The 23,527-nt window shown below is 39.3% G+C and overlaps 1 pseudogene; it reads left to right on the top strand.

Annotated features, from left to right (window-relative positions):
- Nucleotides 1-256: 256 nt before the first annotated feature.
- On the top strand, nt 257-17,791 carry LOC129670941 (dr1-associated corepressor-like; annotated as a pseudogene).
- Nucleotides 17,792-23,527: the final 5,736 nt, after the last annotated feature.

Here is a 23,527-nt window from a genome sequence, read left to right as displayed (position 1 = left end):
GGTGGGAGTGATCCGATGTCTGGCTGCTAGCTTAGAGGGACCCCTCTATCTGGGGCTCTGCATGCATTCACTTGAAGGCACACTCCCTCTCTAGCACACCTAATCAGAAAGAACAGGGATTCCCCTGTTCTCTACTCTCAGATTTGGGCCTGCAGGGGCAAATGAGAGCGCAGGAGATCCATCAGCTCAGCGGTGTCCACTGTTTGTCTGCTGAGATTACACCAAATAGCCATCTCTGCTGTCTCAGTCACTGAGCATGGAGGCTCCTGCTAGGGTTAGCCGCTACCCGGCCACTGCTGCAGACCTTGGAGGCTGGTACAGCTGCCTGCTGGGAGGACCTTACAGAGGCCTGCAGCTGCTGCAGAACTGGGAGGCCTGCCTCTGCTGTCTCAGTTACCATGCATGGAGGCTCATGCTTCAGGCAATCACTGCGGCCTCCGCTGAGCAGGGAAGCCAGTGCTTGGAGCAGTGGGCACTGCTGTCCACCTCTGAGGAGGGAGGCCCATGCTTGGGGAAAGGGGAAGTACAAGGGGGTTGAATATTCGACATTCTCAGTCCCTGGAGATGTCCGCAGGTGACTTAGATCTGGTCTCACCTCCAGGTTGTTCCTTCTTGTCCAGGAAGCCTCAATGTCGATGTTCTGGCTTCAGCTGCCCCTCCAATCACCAATTTCCAAGTTTCAGATCTGGTGCCCCTCAGATAAGGTGCATGCTGGTCGCGTCCATCTTCTACTCCTCTTTGAGCACTTTCAAATGTGCTTGCTTCATGCAAGTGCTTCTTCAATAGGCTATAAATACATCATATGATTGTTTACAAGATGGCTTAACTTTTAACTTTTATTATTTTTTAACTTTCCATGTTAGATAGCTCTTAGCACTGTATTTGTTTGCTTGTGATGCTGTAATTTGGTTTTACAAACAGGGTTCAATAGTAAATGAATATTTATTGCCTCACATATCTCACATAGAGGTGCAGAGCTGGCTGGCCCTTTTCTGAGTGACATGGAATTGAGGATCTGTTCTAGACCCTCCCTCCTTGCGTTCAAGTGGCTATAATCTCTAGGCCTTTGCTGTTGTTTGCTTGGCTTTTTTTTTTTTGAGATAGTGTATTTGTTACTTTTCTTTATTTTAGTTACAAAATTAAGTATTATCTAGACAACCTCAAGTCAGTGGTTCACCACCTCTCCCCAGTACTGGGGACTGAATTTAGGGCCTTAGGCATGTTAAGTAGGGACTCGACCAATGTGCCACAGGTCCAGCCTTTCATTACCTTTCTTGCTGCTTCAACAAAACACATGAGAAAAGTAACTTAAAGGAGGAAAGACTTATTTTGGCCTACAGTTTGGGGCTGTGGTTCATTATGGCAAGGGATATGCTGTAGTAGAAGCTTGAGGCAGTTTACATCTGCAGCCAGGACGTTTCATGGCCTAAAATATGACTAGTCACTTTATTATCTGTAAGATCAGTTCACTGTGGGAGTCTCAAATTATCCTGTGAGTTAGTGGTAAGCTATCCCAAGTACCTGGGAATTTCACTCTCACTCTTAGAGTCTATCTTATTGCAAACATATAATCAATTAATGCAGGAGCCTTGTAAGCACTTCCAAATTTAGTCATTAGTAGATACAAAGTGCATTCAAAAACATCTGTCTTAAAAGGTTCTAGATGATCTTTAGCTCTCAAGTTTAGTCTTTGTGGATAAGACACCAAAGGAAAACACTACCATCAAACCTAGTTAAGAAGGAACTTATGAGTTACTGGTATCAGCTGATCTGCTCTTGAGTTCCAAAGTGCTCGTGCTTGGATTCACGTTTTCCAACTCAAAACAAATACATGAATTAATTTTCATTATATGCATATCCATTCTATTGGGTGACCCTTAAGTTTTGTATTGTGAGGGATCCTCCATAAAATTCTGAGATGGACGGTTCCCAGCCAAGTTGACAGGAGAAGATTAATTTTTGGTTTCTGAGACACTGTCTCTGTCTTTCCACTTCTATCAGTATCACCTATTATTTCACTTAGATGCTTTCTGGAATACTAATGTGACACTATTCATCTCTATCGTATTATTATTTTTGCCTTTCTATGTAACACTTAAGAAAAAAAATAAAACTCTCACTTGTTTGTTTTTTTTTTTTGTTGTTGTTGTTTCCCGTAACCACAGCTCTGCAGTTAACTGAGTGCTGCATATGTCATTCTCTGCTTAACCCCGCTGACAAAAATGTAATAGCTGTTCCCTAAAACACTTCAGGAGGTAGATTCCCTTTTACAGGTCTCTTCTGATACTTGCTTCCCTCACAGCATTCATCCCAACCAATCTTTTATTTGGTAAAACTTTGATCTTGACCTCGCATCAACAAAATGCTTGTATTTGAAGTTTTCATAAATGTATGATGAAGATCCAGTCAATTAGGAATGGATACTCATTTAAAGGATAGCTTGATTACAGAGATCAGTTTTTTCTCTTTAACCTTTACAGGAACTGTTTAAATCTACTAAAAGAATGTGTCCATCATGAGAGACACTAATTGGCTCATTCTTAATTTAGTAAATGAGTGTTGCATTCCTAATACAATCTATACTATGGTACTGCTTTTAAAATATGGCTTTTTTGTCTCCATATCCTACCATATTGTGGATAGCTGTAATTAAATATTATTATATTTACTTGTTTTGTTTTTTTTTTTTTGGTGTGTATGTGTATGTGAATGTCACTCTGTGGGTGCACATGTGTCACAGTGTGTTTGCAGACATCAGAAGACAACTTGCTGGAATCATTCTCTCTTTCCACCATGTGGATCCTAGGGATTGAACTCAGGCCCTCAGCTTTGGTGGCAAGCACCTTTATCTGCCAAGCCATCTTACCAGACTACTTGGAATTCATCTTTGGAATTTAAATCTACCATTCTTCTAGTGGTTCAGATCTCTTTAAAAAGGACATTTAGAAGCTTCCAGAATAGAGCCTACAAAAGTTATTAAGGAGATCTTTAAGCAGGTCTACCTCTTTGCTCGTGTGCTTTGCAATCATTCATATAGTGGGTATAATACAACTAGTAAGACAGTCTAAAACTTGTTTTTAATGCTAGTAGAAGTTATAAATGATATGTCTACTTTTGAACTCTAAAAATTAACATAGACTCCTTAGGTAATGTGGTCAAGACAATCACATGGTCCTTGAGTTCCCCCAGCCAGGTAAAGGGGGACTGTGTGACAATAAATAGTTGTTGTAACTGTGAGGTCTACAGCAAAAGCATAGTCTTTTGTGATTCAGCTATTAGAGACATATTTTCAGTTTTTAGATTTCATAACCTAATCTTCTGACCTGTAACTGATACACTTTTCTGATGGTTGTTTGTTTTATAGCTGGTTTATACAATCTTCACAGTGTCCTTTTATATTTATTCTTATCATGCAACCATTTTTGTACCACAAAGTGACACAACTATTCTTGCAACATACAGGAGAGATCCATCACAGTCTAAACACAGATATTACACTTAAAGCCATCTTTTGACTAGCCATGGGGAGGATGGAGATACCATGAAATGACATTTTACCATCTGACTTCAGCTGTTCTGGCAAGAGACACCAAGGACCCATGCTTCATATCTTGAAACTGGTCTGATGCTCACAGCTGGACCTCAGTAGTGATGGATGTCAGTTTCACAATCCTAACTTCCATGTTTAATTTGCCTGTAGGATATAAACCAACTTAAAGATAAAGCATTCTAATATTATGATATAGGAAAACATAGTTTTAGAAATTTCTCCTGGAACAGATAACATCAGAGCCATTATGCAGACTACAAAATGTCAACCACTCTCACCTCCTGCTTATTTATGACTGATACGGATACTTGTGTACCAGTTAGAGCTTTGTCCCCACTCAAGATGGCAAATGATAGAATCATGAGTGAATTCCCATTTACATGAATGCTTTCCAACTCATTTAATAAAGCCCAAAAATTGAGTAATAAATCTTCAAAATATTTGACAATATTTTTAAATAAATGCCAGGGATTTATTCTTTTAAACTTTCACACGTGGCTATGATGTATCTTGATCATAACCATCCATCAATTTTCTCCTCTAACCTCCCTCCCAGAATCTTCCATCACATCTCCTTCCCAACTTCATGTTCTCCTTTTATAATTTTTAAATTCTGTTTTAGAGTCTAATTAGTATTGTGTATATGAGTGTGGGCAAAGATTAATCCAGGGTTACATAGATTCATACAAGTGTGCACACTCTCTTTCTCAACAGCCATTAACTACCAATATCTCCTCAGCTAGAAATGGAATATTGAGAGCCCCTCCCCCATCATGTTGAAATACTAACTGGTTTGATCTTGTGCAGATCTTGTGCAGGTGAGAACAACTACCATAGATTTGTGTGTACAACTGTGACATAATGTCCAGTGCACAGCATTTCACAGTTTTCATCTTCTAGATCTTGCATTATTTCTTTCCCCTCTTCCTAAATATTCACTGAGTCTTGATAGATGGGCATTGATATAGATGGCCCATCTTTGGCTGACTGACTACCTAAGTTTTCTTATTCTCAGCACTTTGAACAGTATGGTGTCTCTACATTAATCGCTACCCAATGAGAAAAGAAGCTTCTCTAAACAAGGTGAAACTAGCACAGATTAATGGATATAAGCACAAATAAATAGAAAGTAGTTTAAAGACAAAAGGGCTAAGAAATAAATGAGGGAAATTATACCCTTTAAAATAGCCACTAATAATATAAAGTAACTTGGTGTGACTCTAACTAAGCAAGTGGAAGACTTGTTTGAAAAAATTTCAAGTCTCTGATGAAAGAAATTGAAGAAAATATCAGAAGATGGAAAGATCTCCCATGCTCATGGATTGGTAGAATTAACACAGTGAAAATGGCCATCCTGCCAAAAGCAATCAACAGAATCAATGCAATTCCCACCAAAATACCAACACAATTCTTTTCAGACCATGAAAGAACAATTCTCAATTTCATATGGAAAAATAAAAAACCAAAATTGCTAAAACAATCCTGTACAACAACAGATCATCTGGAGGTATCTCCATCACTGATTTCAAGCTGTACTGCAGAGCAACAGTAATAAAACTATATGTTACTGGCATAGAAACAGAATGGTGGATCAATGAAATAGAATAGAAGACCCAGAAATAAACCCACAGAGCTATGGATACTTGATTTTTGACAAAGAAGCCAAAACCATACAATGGGGGGAAAAAAAAAAACAGCATCTTCAACAAATGGTGCTGGACTAACTGGATGTTTACAAGCAGAAAAATGCAAATAGATCCATATTTATCACCCTGCACAAAGCTGAAGTCCAAGTGGATCAAAGAAATCAACATAAAACAACACACACTAAATTTGTTAGTAGAAACAGTGAGAAAGAGCCTGGAACTCATTGGTATAGGAGACAACTTCTTGAACAGAACACCGACAGCACAGATTCTATGATCAACAATCAGTAAATAAGACATCATAAAAAGGAAAAGCTTTTGTAAAGCTAAGAACACTGTCATCAGAACAAAACAACAGCCTACAGTCTGGGAAAGGATCTTCACCAACCCTGTATCTGACAGAGGGCTAATATCCAAATTATAAAAACAGCTCATGATGTTAAGATACAACAAATCAAGTAAACCAATTAAAAAGTGGGATACAAACTGAAGGAGAAAAAACACATGATCATCTCCTTAGATGCTGAAAAAGTATTTGACAAAATCCAACATCCATTCATGTTTAAAGACTTGGAGAGATTAGGGATACAAGGCACATACCTAAACGTAAAGACAATATACAGCAAGTCTATAGCCAATATCAAATTCAATGGAGAGAAACTTAAATCAATTCCACTGAAATCAGGGACAAGGCAAGGCTGCCCACTCTCTGCATAGCTGTTCAACAGTTCTTGAAGTCCTAGCCAGAGCAATAAGACAATTAAAGGAGATCAAGGGGATACAAATTGGAAAGGAAAAAGTCAAAGTATCACTATTTGCAGATGATATGATAGTATACCTGAGTGACCCCAAAAATCCTACCAGAAAACTCCTACATCTGATAAACACCTTCATCAGAGTGGCTGGATACAAAATTAACTCAAAAAAAAAATAATCAGTAGCCCTCCAGTATACAAAAGACAAAAGGGCCGAGAAAGAAATTAGGGAAACAACACCTTTCACAATACCCACAAAGGACATAGGTACCTTGGTTTGAACCTAACCAAGTAAGTCAAAGACTTGTATAAAAAAAATTTCCAGTCTCTGAAGAAATAATTAGAAGATATCAGAAGATGAAAATATCTCCCATGCTCATGGATTGACAGGATTAATATAGTAAAAATGGCCATCTTACCAAAAGCAATCTACAGATTCGATGCAATTCCCATCAAATTACCAACACAATTCTTTACAGAATTGAAAGAAAAATTATCACCTTCATATGGAACAACAAAAAACCCAGAATTGCTAAAACAATCCTTTACAATAAAAGATCTTCTGGAGGTATCTCCATCCCTGATCTCAAGCTGTACTATAGAGCAACAGTACTAAAAGCTGCATGGTACTAGCATAGAAACAGACTGGTGGATCAATGGAATTGAATAGAAGACCCAGAAATAAACCCATACACTTATGGACACCTGATTTTTGACAAAGATGCCAAAACCATTCAATGGAAAAAAGACAGCATCTTAAAGAAATGGTGCTGGATTAACTGGATGTTTACATGTAGAAAAATGCAAATAGATACATATTTATCACCCTGCACAAAACTAATGTCCAAGTGGATCAAAGACCTCAATATAAAACAACACACACTAAACCTGTTAGAAGAAAAAGTGAGGCAGAGCATAGAACTCATTGGCACAGGAGACAACTTCCCAAACAGAACACCAACAGCATAGGCTCTAAGATGAACAATCAATAAATGGGACCTCATGAAACTGAAAAGCTTCTGTAAAGCAAAAGACACTGTCATCAAAACAAAACAACTGCTTACAGATTGGGAAAGGATCTTCACTAACCCTATATCTGACAGAAGGCTAATATCCAGTGTATATATATGAAGAACTTAAGAAGTTAAACAGCAAAAAATCAAGTAATCTAATTTAAAAATGGGGTATAGAGCTAAACAGAGAATTCTCAATAGAGGAATATCGAATGGCTGAAAAACACTTAAAGAAATGCTCAACCTCATTAGCCATCAGGGAAATGCAAATCAAAACGATCCTGAGATTTCACCTTAAACCCATCAGAATAGCCAAGATGAAAAACTCAAGGGACAACACATGCTGGAGAGGATGTGGGGAAAGATGAACCCTCCTCCATTGCTGGTGGGAACGTAAACTTGTATAACCACTTTGGAAAGCAACCTGGCGCCTTCTCAGAAAATTAGGAATATTGCTTTCTCAAGATCCAGCTATACCACTCTTAGGCATATATCCAAAATATGCTCAAGTACACAACAAGGACATTTGCTCAGCCATGTTCGTAGCAGCTTTATTTGTCATACTCAGAAGCTGGAAACAACCCAGATGTCCCTCAGTTGAGGAATGGGTAGTTTATTTTATTTTATTTTATTTTATTTTATTTTATTTTATTTTATTTCATTTTATGAGCGGGTATTTTGCTTGCCTGTTTGTCTGTGTGCCACTTGCATACCTGGTGCCTGTGGAAGCTAAAAGAGGGCATTAGACCCCATGAAACTGGAATCATAGAGTTAAGTCATTATGGAATTGTGAGCCTCCATGTGGGTCTTGAGAGTTGAAACCAAGTCCTCTAGAAAAGCAAGCAGAGTTCCATTTATTTATTTATTTATTTATTTATTTATTTATTTATTTATTTATTTATTCATTCATTCATTCATTCATTTATTTATTTATTCATGAGCCTTTTATAATGACTCCTGTGCCCTTTTTTTGTTTATTTATTTATTTTACTTTAAAAAAATCTTTTATTTAACTTTTATTAATTACACTTTATTCACTTGGTATCACCCCATAAACCCCTCCCTCTTCCCCTCCCCCATGTTCTTGTCATACATTCTTGCTTTCTTGAACAAGATATTCCATGTTTATCTTGCATTCTTCCCGGCCTTGTACCTAGCACTCATTGTTTCTATAAGGATCCCTGATTTCTTTCAGAGGAGAATGATGTCTAGAAACCAAGACCTTCTCAAAAAGATCTTTCTTTCTGAAATTTTTCCTCCAGAGTCTTGGAGACAGGTCTCATTAGCAGGCCTTATTAATAACAATCAATGCTTTAAAGCCTTTCATTTACTTCTAAGCTAGGTAGCTATCATACTGCTGAAAGGTATTATGTAGGCTACTGGGTAAGAAAAGATACCAATGGTCTTATCCAACGTGGTTCCCTGCATACTACAGTACTGACCTGGAAGACAAGATGTTCCCATTGATGCAATAATGGCAAGACTGTTTATAGGGATAACTATATTAGATCTGAGGTGACTCCACAAGAGAGAATTGATGCCTGGTTCTATAAACATGATCAAATCTCATGGCTGGGGACGCATAGGCCCTAGAGGAGATCCTATTGATGTTATTTTTTCTTTTTCTTTTTCTTTTTCTTTTTCTTTTTCTTTTTCTTTTTTGGCCTTCCCTTTTTACATTTATTTTTATTAATTACAAGTTCTTCACTTTGTATCCCAGCTCTAGCTCCTTCCCTTATCCCCTCCCAGTCCCATCCAACCTCCCTCTTATCCTCCTTTATCCCGTGCCCAGTCCACTGATAAGGGAGGTCCTCCTCCCTTTCAATTTGACCTTAGCCTTTTATGTCCATCAGGAGTGTCTGCATTGTCTTCTCTTGCCTGGTAAGGCTGCTCCTCCACAGGGGGAGGTGATCAGAGAGCATGCCACTGAGTTCATGCCAGAGAAAGCCCCCAGATCCCTTTACTAGGGAACCCACGTGGACACTGAGATGCCATGGGCTACATCTGTGCAGGGGTTCTAGGTTATCTCCATGTATGGTGCTTGGTTGGACTATCAGTCTACACAGGCCCATATATTTTGGTTCTGTTGCTCTCCCTGTGGAGCTCCTGTCCTCTCCAGGTCTTTCATCTCCCCCTTCTTTCATAAGATTCCCTGCACTCTGCCCTAAGTTTGGCTATGAGTATCAACATCTGCTTTGATACCTTGCTGGGTAGTCTTTCAGAGGCCCTCTGTGCTAGGCTCCTGTCCTGTTCCCTTTATTCTCCTTCTTGCAATGTCCCTCCTTTCTGAGTGAGGATTGATCATCTTAACCAGGGTCCTTTTTCTTGCTTAGCTTCTTTAGGTGTACAGATTTTAGTATGTTTATCCTATATTATATGTCTAATAGCCACGTATAAGTTAGTATATACAATCTATGCCTTTCTGCTTCTGGGCTACCTCATTCAGGATAATCTTTCCTAGTTCCCACCATTTGCCCGCAAATTTCATTATTTCCTTGTTTTTAATACCTGAGTATTATTCCACTGTGTAACTGTACCACAATTTCTGTATCCATTCTTCAGTTGTGGGAAACCTTGGCTTTTTTTTTTTTTTTTTTTTTTTTTTACAAACAAAGCTTATATGAATATGGTTGAGTAAATGTCCTTGTTGTATACTTGAGCATCATTTGTATATAGGCTTAGGAATTGTATAGCTGGGTCTCGAGCTAGGTACCACTATTCCTAATATTCTGAGAAAGTGCCAGATTGATTTGCAAAGCAGTTGTACAAGTTTATATTCCTACCAGCAGTGGAGGAGGGTTCATCTTTCTCCACATCCTCTCCAGCATGTGTTGTCACTTGAGTTTTTGATCTTAGCCATTCTGATGGGTGTAAGGTGAAATATCAGGGTCTTTTGATTTGAATTTCCCTGATGACTAAGAACACTGAGCATTTCTTTTTTTTTTTCTTTTAAATTTTTTATTTAACTTTTATTAATTACACATTATTCATTTTGTATCCCCCCCATAAGCCCCTTTCTCTTCCCCTCCCAATCCCACCCTCCCTCCCCTTTCTGCATGCATGCCCCTCCCCAAGTCCACTGATATGGGAGGTCCTCCTCTTCTTTCTGATCTTAGTCTCATCAGAAGTGGCTGCATTGTCATCTTGTATGGCCTGGTGAGGCTGCTCCCCCCCCCCCTCAGGGGTAGGTGATCAAAGAGCAGGCCAATCAGATTATGTCAGAGGCAGTCCCTCTTCCCATTACTATGTAACCCACTTGGACACTGAACTGCCATGGGCTACATCTGTGCAGGGGTTCTAGGTTATCTCCACGAATAGTCCTTGGTTGGAGTATGAGTCTCTGGGAAGTTCACTGTGTTTAAATTTTCTTTTTCTGTTGCTCGCCTTGTGGAGTTCCTGTCCTCTCCATCTCTTGCTATTTCCCACTTCTTACATAAAATACCATTCACTCTGCCTGACTGTTGGCCATCAGGCTCAGCAACTGCTTTGATAGTCTGCAGGGCAGAGGCTTTCAGGGGCCCTCTGTAACAGGTTCTTAGGTTGTTTCCTGTTTTCTTCTTCTGGCTTTCAGAGACCCTCTGTAGCAGGTTCCTAGGTTGTTTCCTGTTTTCTTCTTCTTCTCATGTCCATCCTCTTTGTCTTTCAGGATGGGGATTGAGCATTTTAGTTATGATCCTCTCTTTTGCTTAGTTTGTTTAGATGTACAGATTTTAGCGGGTTTATCCTATGTTGTAGGATATGAGTGAGTATATACCATGCGTGTCTTTTTGATTCTGGGACAACTCATTCAGGATGATTCTTTCCAGGTCCCACCATTTACCTGTAAATTTCATCATTTCCTTATTTTTCATTGCTGAGTAATACTCCATTGTATAGATGTACCACAGTTTCTGCATCCATTCTTCAGTTGAGGGGCATCTGGGTTGTTTCCAGCTTCTGGCTATTACAAATAAGGCTGCTACAAATATGGTTGAGCAAATGTCCTTTTTGTGTACTTGAGCCTCTTTTGGATATATGCCTAGGAGTGGTATGGCTGGATCTTGAGGAAGCACTATTCCTAGTTGTCTGAGAAAGTGCCAGATTGATTTCCAGAGTGGTTGTACAAGTTTACATTCCCACCAGCAGTGGAGGAGGGTTCCCCTTTCTCCACAACCTCTCCAGCACGTGTTGTCACTTGAGTTTTTGATTTTGGCCATTCTGATGGGTGTAAGGTGAAATCTCAGGGTTGTTTTGATTTGCATTTCCCTAATGGCTAATGAGGTTGAGCATATCTTTAAATGCTTCTCTCCCATTCGATATTCCTCTACAGAGAGTTCTCTGCTTAGATCTGTTCTCTATTTTTTAATTGGGTTACTTGGTTTGCTGCTTTTCAGCTTCTTTGTTCTTTATATATACTGGATATGAGTCCTCTGTCAGATAAAGGGTTGGTGATGATTCTTTCCCAATCTGTAGGCAGTCGCTTTGTTTTGATGATGGTGTCCTTTGCTTTACAGAAGCTTTTCAGTTTCATGAGGTCCCATTTATTGATTGTTGCTCTTTGAGCCTGTGTTGTTGGTGTTCTGTTCAGGAAGTTTTCTCCTGTACCAATGAGTTCTAGGGTATTCCCCACTTTTTTTTCTAGCCGATTTAATGTGTCTGGTAGAGCATTTCTTTAAGTATTTCTCTACCATGCAATATTCCTCTACCGAGAATTCTGTTTAGCTCTGTACCCCACTTTTTTTTTTTTTTGAGCTTGGAAGTGAAGATTTATTGGGTTGATTTTTTTTGTGAATATAAGATTTTTTAAATTTTTATTAATTCACTTTATTCACTTTGTATTCCTCCATGAACTCCTCCCTCCTCCCTTCCCAACCCCACACACCCTCCCCCTTCTCTAAGCATGCCCCTCCCCAAGTCCACTGAGAGGGGAGATATTCCTCTGCTTCCTTCTGATCCTAGTCTATCAGGTCTCATCAGGACTGGTTGCATTGTCTTTCTCTGTGGCCTGGTAAGGCTGCTCCCCCTTCAAGGGGAGGTGATCAAAGAGCAGGCCAATAAGTTCATGTCAGAGACAGTCCTTGTTCCTATTACTAGGGAACCCACTTGGATACTGAACTGTCATGGGCTATGTCTGTGCAGGGGTTCTAGGTTATCTCCATAAATGGTCCTTGTTTGAGGTATCAGTCTCAGAAAAGACCCCTGTGCCCAGATTTTTTGGATCTGTTGTTCTCCTTGTGGAGCTCCTGTCCTATTCAGGTCTTATTATTTCCCACTTCCTTCATAAAATTTTCTGCACTCTGCCCAAAGGTTGCCCATAAGTCTCAGCATCTGCTTTGATCTATCTACAGGGTAGAGCCTTTCAGAGGTCCTCTGTGGCAAGCTCCTGTCCTGTTCCCCATTTTCCCCTTCTTCTGATGTCCATCCTCTTAGCCTTTCTGAGTGGGGATTGAGCCTTTTGGCCAGAGTCCTCCTTCTTGATTAGTTTCTTTAGGTGTACAGATTTTAGTAAGTTTATCCTATATTACATGTCTAATATCCACTTATAAGTGAGTATATACCCTGTGTGTCTTTCTGCTTCTGGGATACCTCACTCAGAATGATCTTTTCCAGTTCCCACCATTTACCTGCAAATTTCATAATTTCCTTGTTTTTTATCGTTGAGTAATATTCCATTGTGTAGACATATCATAATTTCTGTATTCATTCCTCAGTTGAGGGCCATCTGGGTTGTTTCCAGCTTCTGGCTGTTACAAATAAAGCTGCTACAAATATGGCTGAGCAAATGTCCTTATTGTATACTTGAGCATATTTTGGATATATGCCTAAGAGTGGTATAGCTGGATCTTGAGAAAGCAATATTCTTATTTGTCTGAGAAAGCGCTAGATTGCTTTCCAGAGTGGTTGTACAAGTTTACATTCCCACCAGCAGTGGAGTGTTCCCCTTTCTCCACAACCTCTCCAGCATGTATTGTCCCTTGAGTTTTTTATCTTAGCCATTCTGATGGTGTAAGGTGAAATCTCAGGGTCATTTTGATTTGCATTTCCTTGATGACTAAGGACATTGAGCATTTCTTGAAGTGTTTTTCGGCCATTCGATATTCCTCTGTTGAGAATTCTCTGTTTAACATTGTACCCCACTTTTTTAATTTGGACTAGTTGATTTTTTGCGGTTTAACTTCTTGAGTTCTTTATATATACTGGATATTAGCCTTCTGTCAGATATAGGGTTAGTGAAGATCCTTTCCCAATCTGTAAGCAGTCGTTTTGTTTTGATGACAGTGTCTTTTGCTTTACAGAAGCTTTTCAGTTTCATGAGGTCCCATTTATTGATTGTTTATCTTAGAGCCTGTGCTCTTGGTGTTCTGTTCAGGAAGTTGTTTCCTGTGCCAGTGAGTTCAAGGCTCTTCCCCACTTTTTCTTCTAACAGGTTTAGTGTGTGTTGTTTTATATTGAGGTCTTTGATCCACTTGGACATTAGTTTTGTGCAGGGTGATAAATATGGATCTCTTTGCATTTTCAACCTGTAACTATCCAGTTATACCAACACCACTTGTTGTAGATAATATCTTTTTTCCATTATATGGTTTTGGCATCTTTGTAAAAAATCAGGTGTCTATAAGTGTGTGGGTTTATTTCTGGCTCTTCTATTTGATTCTATTTATCCACCATTCTGTTTCTATGCCTTTGCCACGAAGTTTTTATTACTATTGCATTATAGTATAGCTTGAGATCAGGGATGGAGATACCTCCAGAAGATCTATTATTGTAGAGGATTGTTTCAGCTATTCTGGGTTTCTTGTTATTTCATATGAAGTTGAGAATTTTTCTTTCAAGGTCTGTAAACTTTTGGTTGGTAATTTGATGGGAATTGCTTTGAATCTGTAGATTGCTTTTGGTAAGATGGCCATTTTTACTATGTTAATTCTGCCAAGCCATGAGCATGGGAGATCTTTCCATCTTGTGATACCTTCTTCTATTTCTTTCATCAGAAAGTAGAAATTTTTTTCATACAAGTCTTTGACTTGCCTGTTTAGAGTCATACCAAGGTACTTTATGTCCTTTTTGGCTATTGTGAAGGGTGTTGAGGAATGGATACAGAAATTGTCGTACATTTACACAATGGAATTAAAAAGAAGGAAATCATGAAACTTTCAGGCAAATGGTGGGAACTAGAAAAGATCATCCTAGGTGAGGTATCCCAGAAGCAGAAAGACACACATGGTATATACTCACTTCTAAGTCGATATTAGACATGTAATATAGGATAATCATGCTAAAATCTGTACACCTAAAGAAACTAAGCAAGAAGGAGGACCCTGGGTAAGATGACCAATTTTCATTCAGAAAAGCAAATGGGTTGGACATTGGAAGAGGAAGCTACCACAGAGGGACTCTGAAAGACTCTACTCTGCAGGGTATCAAAGCAGATGCTGATACTCATAGCCAAACTTTGGGCAGAGTGTAGGAAATCTTATGAAAGAAAGGAGAGATAGAATGACTTGGAGGGGACAGCAGCTCTACAAGGATAACAACAGAACCAAACTATATGGGCCAGTGGGTCTTTTCTGAGGCTGATACTACAACCAAGGGCCATGCATGGAGTTAACCTAGAACCCCTGCACAGATGTAGCCCATGGCATCTCAGTGTCCAAGTGGGTTCCTTAGTTTAATGGGAACGAGGACTGTCTCTGATATGAACGCAGTGGCCTGCTCTTTGATCACCTCCCCTTGAGTGGGGGAGCAGCCTTACCAGGACACAGAGGAAGACAATGTAGCCAGTCATGATGAGACATAATGGACTAGGATCAGATGGAAGAGGAGGAGGATCTCCCCAATCAATGGACTCAGGGAGGATATGTGTGGAGAAGAGGGAGGGAGGGTAAAATTTTGAGGGGATGAGGGAGGGGGCTACAGCTGGGATACAAAGTCAATAAACTAAAATTAATAAAAAATAAAATAAAATTAGAAATTTCTTGATAAATCTGTGGCAAACTGAGTATCAGCATAATACATTCAATTTTAAAAATTTTGCTGTATGTGTATGAATGTTTTGTCTGGGTGTATATCTGTGTACCACATGTGGATAATGGCTGTGGAGGTCAGAAGTATGTATTGAATTTCATGTAACTGGAGTCACAAATGGTTATAAGCTACCAATTTGGGTGCTTGGAATCAAATCCAGGTCCTCTGCAACAACACTGCATGCTACCAAACTTTGAAACATCTCTCCAGGTCCCAGCCTAATAGTCATGACAGACTGTAACTACCTGAGTCTAGTAGAAATACACGATCTTATACTAAGAGACTCATACCCCAACCAAGGACTATTCATGGAGATAACCTAGAACCCTTGCACAGATGTAGCCCATGACAGTTCAGTGTCCAAGTGGGTTACCTAGTAATGAGAAGAGGGACTGCCTCTGACATAATCTGATTGGCCTACTCGTTGATCACCTCCCCCTGAAGGGGGAGCAGCCTTACCAGGCCACAGTAGAGGACAATGCAGCCACTCTTGATGAGAACTGATAGACTAAGATCAGAAACGAGAGGAGAACCTCCCCTATCAGTGGACTTGGGGAGTGGCATGCATGCAGAAATGGGAGGGAGGATGGGATCGGGAGGGGAAGAGGGAGGGGCTTATGGGGGGGATACAAAATGAATAAAGTGTAAAAAAAATAAAATAAAAATTATTATAAATAAAAAATAATAATAAATGAATATGATGGAAAGGAATTTTTTTCTTTTAGTAGAAAGCTAACTAGTAAATAAAATGATGGTGATAGAAAAATTAACATGTGCACTGAAGGCTTTTGTGTGAACAAGAAATTCATACAGACTGAAAGTGTTTTTACAAATGAGAAAAATGGTAAGTAAAACAGAAGAATCTGGCAGACAGTACCTCAATCAAGTAATCAAAGTTAGTATTCTCAATCCTGGGCCAAATTGACATCATGTGTGTAATAATGTGATCCACTGAGAAGGACACCACATCAATTCTGTGCTGTTCTTGGTGAAAATATCCAACCTGAATCATGAAGATTAGACAAGCCCAAATTGAGGAGCATTTTATAAAATAGCTGGTCTGTATGCTTCCAAAATATCAATGTCATCAAAGCCAAAGAAAACCATGGAACATTTCCAGATTAAAGGAGACTGACAAATCATGACAGCTAAAAGCAATGTGTGATCTTAGCCTGGATCCAGGATAAAGGGGGAAGCAAAATAAAGAACATTAGTGACACAGTTGGTGAAATCCGAGCATGAACTGTGTATGAGATAGTATTACATCAATGTCCTTCCCTCACTTAGAGAGTTGTTGTTATGTAAGGAACTATTCCTGTTCACAGGAAAATGCCTGCTGAAGTATTTTGAGTGAAGGGACATGATGTGTCCAACTTATTCTCAAGTATGCATAAGGAGAGATAAGGGGAAAGTGGCAAAATGTCAAAACTCAGAAGTTCTTGATGAAGCCTATGGGAGAGGTCTTTGTGCTCTTGTATTAATATCTCTGTAAGTTTGACGCCACTTCAAGGTGTGTTTTTAAAATCTGGCATGGTCTTTCCATTTCTCCAGAGGAAAACCAAATTTTCACAAGATCCTGTGTGCTCCAGACCACATGGCTTCTCTTCTCTCCTCTCACTGTGTTTCCTTTATTCTTTGGATTTTCCTAAATTCCTAAATTTTGAATGTTCCTTTGACTAGCACCCTCTTTCCTTGAGAACTCCCATCAAGCACTCTACTTCTTTCGGAGTATCTGTTCAGAGGTCACTATATTTGAGAAGATGCTCTTTATTTTTCTATTTGAAATAACATTTTCCACCCTCATTTTAGAAAGCTTTATTAGACTACAGTATTTATCATCGTCTGATATGCTGTATGTTTTAAAATTCATTTGTTTTGTTTAGTGTCCGTCTAACCCCACAGGACCTTAAAAAATTATAAGGCAAGACAAAAACGTTCATGCTTTGTTTGCTGCCAAATTCCTAGCATTTCTTTCTTATGCTTTATATAATGAGCACTCACATATTGACTAAATAAATGCAGTTAGTCTTGAGAAATAAGATGCAGAAGAATATACAGTAATAGTCAATGCTTATAAAAAATTTGTGTGTGTGTGGGGGGGACAGTGTTGGGCCAGCAGCAAACAGGTCCAGGGCCCTGAAACTGTGGGCAGTGGCACTGGGCCTGGTGTGACAAGAGAGGCCTGCAGATGCCAATCAAGTATAAAGCTCCTTTTTCTGCTGGCTTGGGTCAAGAAGATCATGCAGATGTACGAAGAGATTGGGAAGGTGGCAGCAGCTGTACCTGTCGTCATCTTCTGGAAACTCGAGCTCTTCCTGGAGCCCCTGTTGAAGAAGCCTTACCAAGTGACCCAGTCTTGAAATGCGAAAACCATGATCACGACCCATCTGAAGCAATTCATTCAGTTGGAGCAGCAGTTGGATTTCTTGTAAGATTTGGTGACATCAGTGCTTGCTTGTCATGCAAGAGGATGGGAAAGACAACCACATGGATGGGTACAAGGGTCCTCGAAGATAGGCTATACCTTCCTGAAGGGTCCAGAAACCACGCAGCAATGGCATTAAAAACGAAGGCACAGGAAGTAAAGGCAAAGATAGATTCAAAACAGGAGAGTGGGTCTGAGGACACAGATAAAGATGTGGAAGAAGAGACACCTCACCAAGAAATTCACGCCTCCACCCCAAGAAATTCACCCCACCTCTGCTCACTCCCAGAGCCCCCCAACTAACTCCCTTCATGCCCTTTAGCTCTTCTCTTCCTTTACCCTCAGCTCTCTCTGGCTCCTCAACATCTGTGGAAGCGAATGAAGAGGATTATGACTCCTAGCACTCTCTGTCCTGACCCACGGCCATATACTCTCTTTTAGTTAGTTGCTGCTCTGAGGAAAAGAGAAAGACGGAATTGTCGGTAAATTCATTTAAAAAAAAAAGAGGAAAAAAAGAATTTGTGATGTAGCCGATTGGCAGCTCAGTCTCCATGTGGGTACCTGAGTAAGGAGAGCAGGGGCTGCCTCTCTCATGAACTCGATTGCTTGCTCTTTGATCACTTGCCCTTGGCGATGCGCCCTTCCCAGGCCACAGAGGAAGAGGATCCAGGCAGTCCTGATGAGACTTAATAAGCTATGGCAGATAGCAGAGGAGAACCTCCCTTTTCAGTGGATTAGGGAAAGGGGATTGGGGGGCAGAGGGAGGGAGTGTGGGACTTGGAGGAGTTGAGGGAGGAGGCTTCAATTGGGATATATAATGAATTAATTGTAAAAAAAAGACACTAGAAAAAATACTAAGTTAAAAAAAAAGAATTTGTGATATACTAGGCAGCATTCTAAATGTTAATGTATAGTATCTCACTTACAATATGAAAACACCGGAAGTGGATAGCGTCACTATTACAATTATATCAACATCACTATTATTGTCTCCATTGGGCAATGAGGCAGTAAGGTATTAGGAAACCCAAGCAGTCCTATTGTGTAGTGCCTTCTCTTGGGGTATGGTACATCTTATGTCATGCTTATTAAGAACACACAAATTTATTTCATAGTTTAAAACATGCAGCAGTATTATATAAAGAAATAGGTTGCATTGTTAAGGGATGACAACGTAGTAAAAATATAACAGAACACATGATAATGACAAGGACAATTAGTTTAATGGTAGTGTTTAAGGTACCAATCAAATATAATCAAAACCGTTTTCAAACTCTCTTAGGAAATCACCAACACACATTTTCACGGTTTTTTAAAAAATAATTTTTTTTTAATTAATTACAGTTTAGTCACTTTGTATCCCAGCTGTAGCCACCTCCCTTCTTCCCTCCCAATCCCATTCTCCCTCCCTCATCTCCTCCCATGCCCCTTTCTAAGTCAACTGATAGGGGAGGTCCTCCTTCTATCTGACCCTAGCTTATCAGGTCTTATCAGGACTGTCTGCATTGTCTTCCTCTGTGGCATGGCAAGGCTGCTCCTCCATCAGTGGGAGGTGATCAAAGAGCCAGCCACTGAGTTCATGTCAGAGACAGTCCCTGTTCTCATTACTAGGGAACCCACTTGGGGACTGAGCTGACATGGGCTACATCTGTGCAGGGGTTTTAGGTCATATCCATGAATGGTCTTTGGTTGGAGGAGCAGTCTCAGGAAAGACCCCTGTGCTGATTTTTTTTCATTCTGTTGCTGTCCTTGTGGAGCTCTTTTTTTTTTTTTTTTTTTTTTTTCTCTAGCATGAACCTTTTTTTTCTGCATCTACGTCTAAGCCCATGCTCAACAGCTGGCTTTTAGTTGGAGCCATATTGTTTGGAAATCACCTTTCTCCCCAAATGCCTGGATAAGATGCTCACACCTAGAAAGGGAAAAAGAGATGATATCAGCTTAGACCTCCAACAGATTAAAAATATTTTCTAGTGTCAGAAATGGGGACAGAGTCTCAAGTCACTCAGCTCAGCCTCCTCTGTGAAAAAGTAAATAAATCAGTAAAGCCATATTGCTATTTAGACCTTTGAGTTTCCAGTATGGGTGGCACATAGCATCCTGTGATAGCCTTTTCTGGTATTTATCAGCTCCCATTGTCAATAATGACATTTATATCTAACCTCATCTCCACTGCAATTTCAGTCCATTTCCTATTACTCTGCACATATGGAGAACAGATGGTCAACATCCTCCTTCCACAGAGCGGTAGATACCCACTGAAGCCTTCCCATGTGGCATTTATTTTCCTTGCAAAAGAGTTCCAGCTTCATTTTTTTTTGTACAGGTTTTATTTTCTAGTTAGTTATTTCATTGAACAATGTTGGATTTTCTTTGAAAAACTGCCGTGTTTTTCTTTGAAAATCACACAAGCAGATGATTAAAATTCAAACATTACATATAAAAATGTGCACTGAAAATTGAGCTTTCTTCCCACCTAAGATCCTCTAGTTTTTCTCTCTGGAAGCAGCTTATTCTCACCAATATTTTCTTCCAGACAATTTTGACTGATATATGTATGAATATATTCTCCTTAAATTATCTTCATCTTTGTATTAGTAAGCTTTCTATTAGTATAATAAAATACCTGACACAGGCTGTTTATGAAGTAAAGAAGTTTATTTTGGCTTACAGTTTTGGAGATTTAAACACAAGATTTGGCATTACTTAAGGGTAGACCATATATCAAAGGAAGTACTTATATTTTGAAGAAAGCAAAAATGAAAGAATAAGAAACTGAGGTTTCAAGGGTCCATTTCCAGTTATCTCATGCTAAGCCCTACCTCGTAAAGGTCCACAGTGCTAATAGCACCACTCTGGGGCCCAAGCCTTTACATATGGAACTTGGAAAGACTATTCATAATCAAACCAGGGTACTCTTCAGCTCAGAAAATATTAACTAAGTGGCTTTCATATCAGACACTATGTTAGCTCCTGTGTCAGGATACAAGGCAAATAGAGACATGTTTCTTCATTTTAAAGCATATTTACACTGTATTAGAGGAGAAAGATGCTGTCATCCATGTATCATATATTGATTGTGGATCCTTATGTGCCAGCTATATGTGAATCTCTGAATAACAAGGAGTTTGTGCCCTTTCAAAGCTCAGTATGTAGAGGGACTAATGAACTGTGTGAAGTATAGAACATCAGAGAAGTACCATGATGTTCCTTGACAACTGTCCTACCAAATACCTACTGTAAGGGACATAGATACCATGGAGTCCCAGACATGATCTGTGGCACTGGAAGTATGATTTAAGCTGCTTTATACATTGTAGCTCACAAAGTCTTTATAACATACAGTGAGCTCTACTCTTTGCATTTTACAGAGGATGGAAGTTGGGGCTTCAGAGATGTCCAGGAGCTGGTCTTAAGTATACGGCTGAGTCCCCATCACAAATCTTTCTTTCTACTGAGCCGTGGCTCTTCTCTGTCATGTCAGTCACAAGTTCAGTGCTCATGAGTTAGTGGTCGGTAATACTTATATATCTCTAATTTCTTTTTCCTCATGGAGATTTCTGGCCTTCAGGTTGGTTGAGAGACTTTCCTATTAGGCTGAAATTTTCCACTTAAAGAACGAGATGAAAAAGAAAGTGCTATGGTCTGAATATTCAGAGCTTAGCACTAGTTCTTGCTCTGATGTCACAAGCTCTGTACCCTTGGGCCAGTCAGTCTACTCTTAAGGACCTTACAGCCCTCATCTGTGACGTAGAGACTGGCACGAATTCTTTCCGCATCTCTGATGGGTTTTGGTGATATGTTCATGGCCAATGATATTTTAATCATAGTCCTAAGACTGTATTGCTGCCTTTTGAAACAAAACTACACTCCTGCCTCCCATGAATGGCTCAAGAATTGGTTCGGTAAACCTATTCACTGCCAAAGGAGATGTGAACATGGTAATTCTTTCTTGGCCTTTGTTAGGCACTCATCATTCTGAATACCTCTCAGGCCCTATTTTCTCAATAAAGGGAAATGAGCCTTAAGTAAGCGAGCAAGCACTCATTTCATGTATCCAACTTAATTGAAGCAATACTCAACTAGGAACAGATGATAATCCTTAATGAAAATTGGAAAAGAGCCATGAAATTAATGGGTTATTGCAGGTATGTGGTAATCTGAGAACTTTGCTCAGGCTGATTTTATGCATGGGAGAGCAGCCCCATGACGTGCATAGGCCATAAAAGAGAATCTGCCATGGTCAATATGCCTGATAAAGCTAGGAGAAGAAAGGGAGTTTCTATCCAGAATAGAAGGTTGCAAGGCCTGGCAAGAAGAGAATGAATCTCCTCATTTCTGCTCATTCCATTTCATGCTTAAAGTAGAAATTTGGAGTCCAGCTCTCACCATTTGTGGGGCAAACTTCTGTTTTGGACACTACAGGGACACAGGGGTGGGAAGTTAAAGGGATCCTATTCCCAGGTAAGTGTTTTTCCCCCTCTCTTTTTCCATAATTTTCATTCTTTTAGCATTAATCCTCCTGCTTTTCTTCCCTGTTTACCTCTTTCTTTCTCTTATCTTTTCCTTCATTTAAATATTATATATTTACTTTATGGTCAATATGACTCAAGAAGTATAGAAATTTTATTGGCTATATGGGAAATCTCCTGAAGCCATTCTCCCTTCCTCAGCCTGCCATTTCATATCAGAAATACAGACTTCTCCGATTCCTTTTAGTGGCTGCATAGTATTCTGTAGTGAATGCCCATTGATTTATGTATTTAATGTCATTTTACAAAAGTTGAAAGGAAATGGAAAATTGATATAAATTGGCTTGTTTGCTGCCGAAAATTCCATTTTATAGATAGCAATCCATCATATCCATTTCTATAGCACTTTATATTTTGAAAATTGCCTTTGAATTATCATCTTAATTTGTTCTCTTTTTACAGCAGCTCTGGGAAATAGGCAGATTATTATCAACATTTTTACAGATAAGGAAACTGAGGCCCAGGAAAATTAAGGAACAGAAATAAGTATGCTCTCACAGATATACAGGCGAGTCATCTTATGACACTATAAATTTAAGCTGCATTTTATTGCAGAATTCATAAAAGATTTGGATACCTTCTTACTTCTAAGCTTGTAAGTTGGAAAACCCACCTAAGTCATACAAACTCTCTCATTATTCTAATAAGAATGGTAGGATAATGCAGTAAATATGAAGAGCTTGATTAATGGGTGGTGCTCACAGCCAGCTCAAGATTTATCAGATTTCCTAATTGGCTTTTATTGTGATAGTAAATATAAAAGTGACTCTATTATCTCCAAAACCCACATAGAAGTGAGAAGAAATACAATATACTGCATTACCCTATAGAAGAAAAAGAAATGCCTAAATCAGTAGCAAATCATTCAGGTGTATATTTCATTCAGAATCAGACAATGCCTGTTAGCATCTCAGTTCCAGCTTTTTGTAATAAATTCCCATAGGATTTGTAGTTTTAGCCACAATTGTGCTTAGGGAAAAGGAATGAGGAGTTTCAATAAATTTCCCAAATAAGAAACTTCAGTTGCAATTAATTAAAGAGAGAAGCTGAGTGAAAATAATGAGACAGTAGTGAGGTTTCTTGAAACAGATCTGCTTTGAGAATAGGCTTGCTTGATGAGTTACTTTTGTCAATAAGGCCACCTTGCATGGTGCTCTTTCAACTCTGACATGATTATTACACAGAGTATACATGTACCATAGCCACACAGTGTAGTTCACAAAATATGTGAATTCTATGTCAACTGAAAATCACACACACACATACCCCCCCACGCACACACCTGTAAAAGAAAACCCACTTAGAAACTAAGGACCATTAAAACATAAAGTAGTTTCACAGTAATTATGTTGTTTGGTATGAATCTTCCCACTGAGCTAATTTCCTTCAGCTAATTTCTATTTTATTACTATACTCCTAGTGAGTAACACAGTGGCACACAGTAGGGAAATAATAAAATCAGTAAGGCTTTAGCCATTGAGAATGACTCATGGGCTGGGGGCGGTGGGAGTCTTTAGGTGGAATGTGAGGGAGAAGTGCTCTTAGAAATTGTTTGTTTTTAATCTGATGTGGTCATATTTTGACTCTTTGTACACAGGGTAGACAATG

This window comes from Psammomys obesus, unplaced genomic scaffold (genome assembly GCF_907164565.1).
Source record: "Psammomys obesus unplaced genomic scaffold, mPsaObe1.curated_primary_1811, whole genome shotgun sequence".
Classification (NCBI taxonomy): domain Eukaryota; kingdom Metazoa; phylum Chordata; class Mammalia; order Rodentia; family Muridae; genus Psammomys; species Psammomys obesus.
The sequence above is the reverse complement of the archived record's forward strand: the minus strand, read 5'-3'. Positions and strand labels throughout refer to the sequence as shown.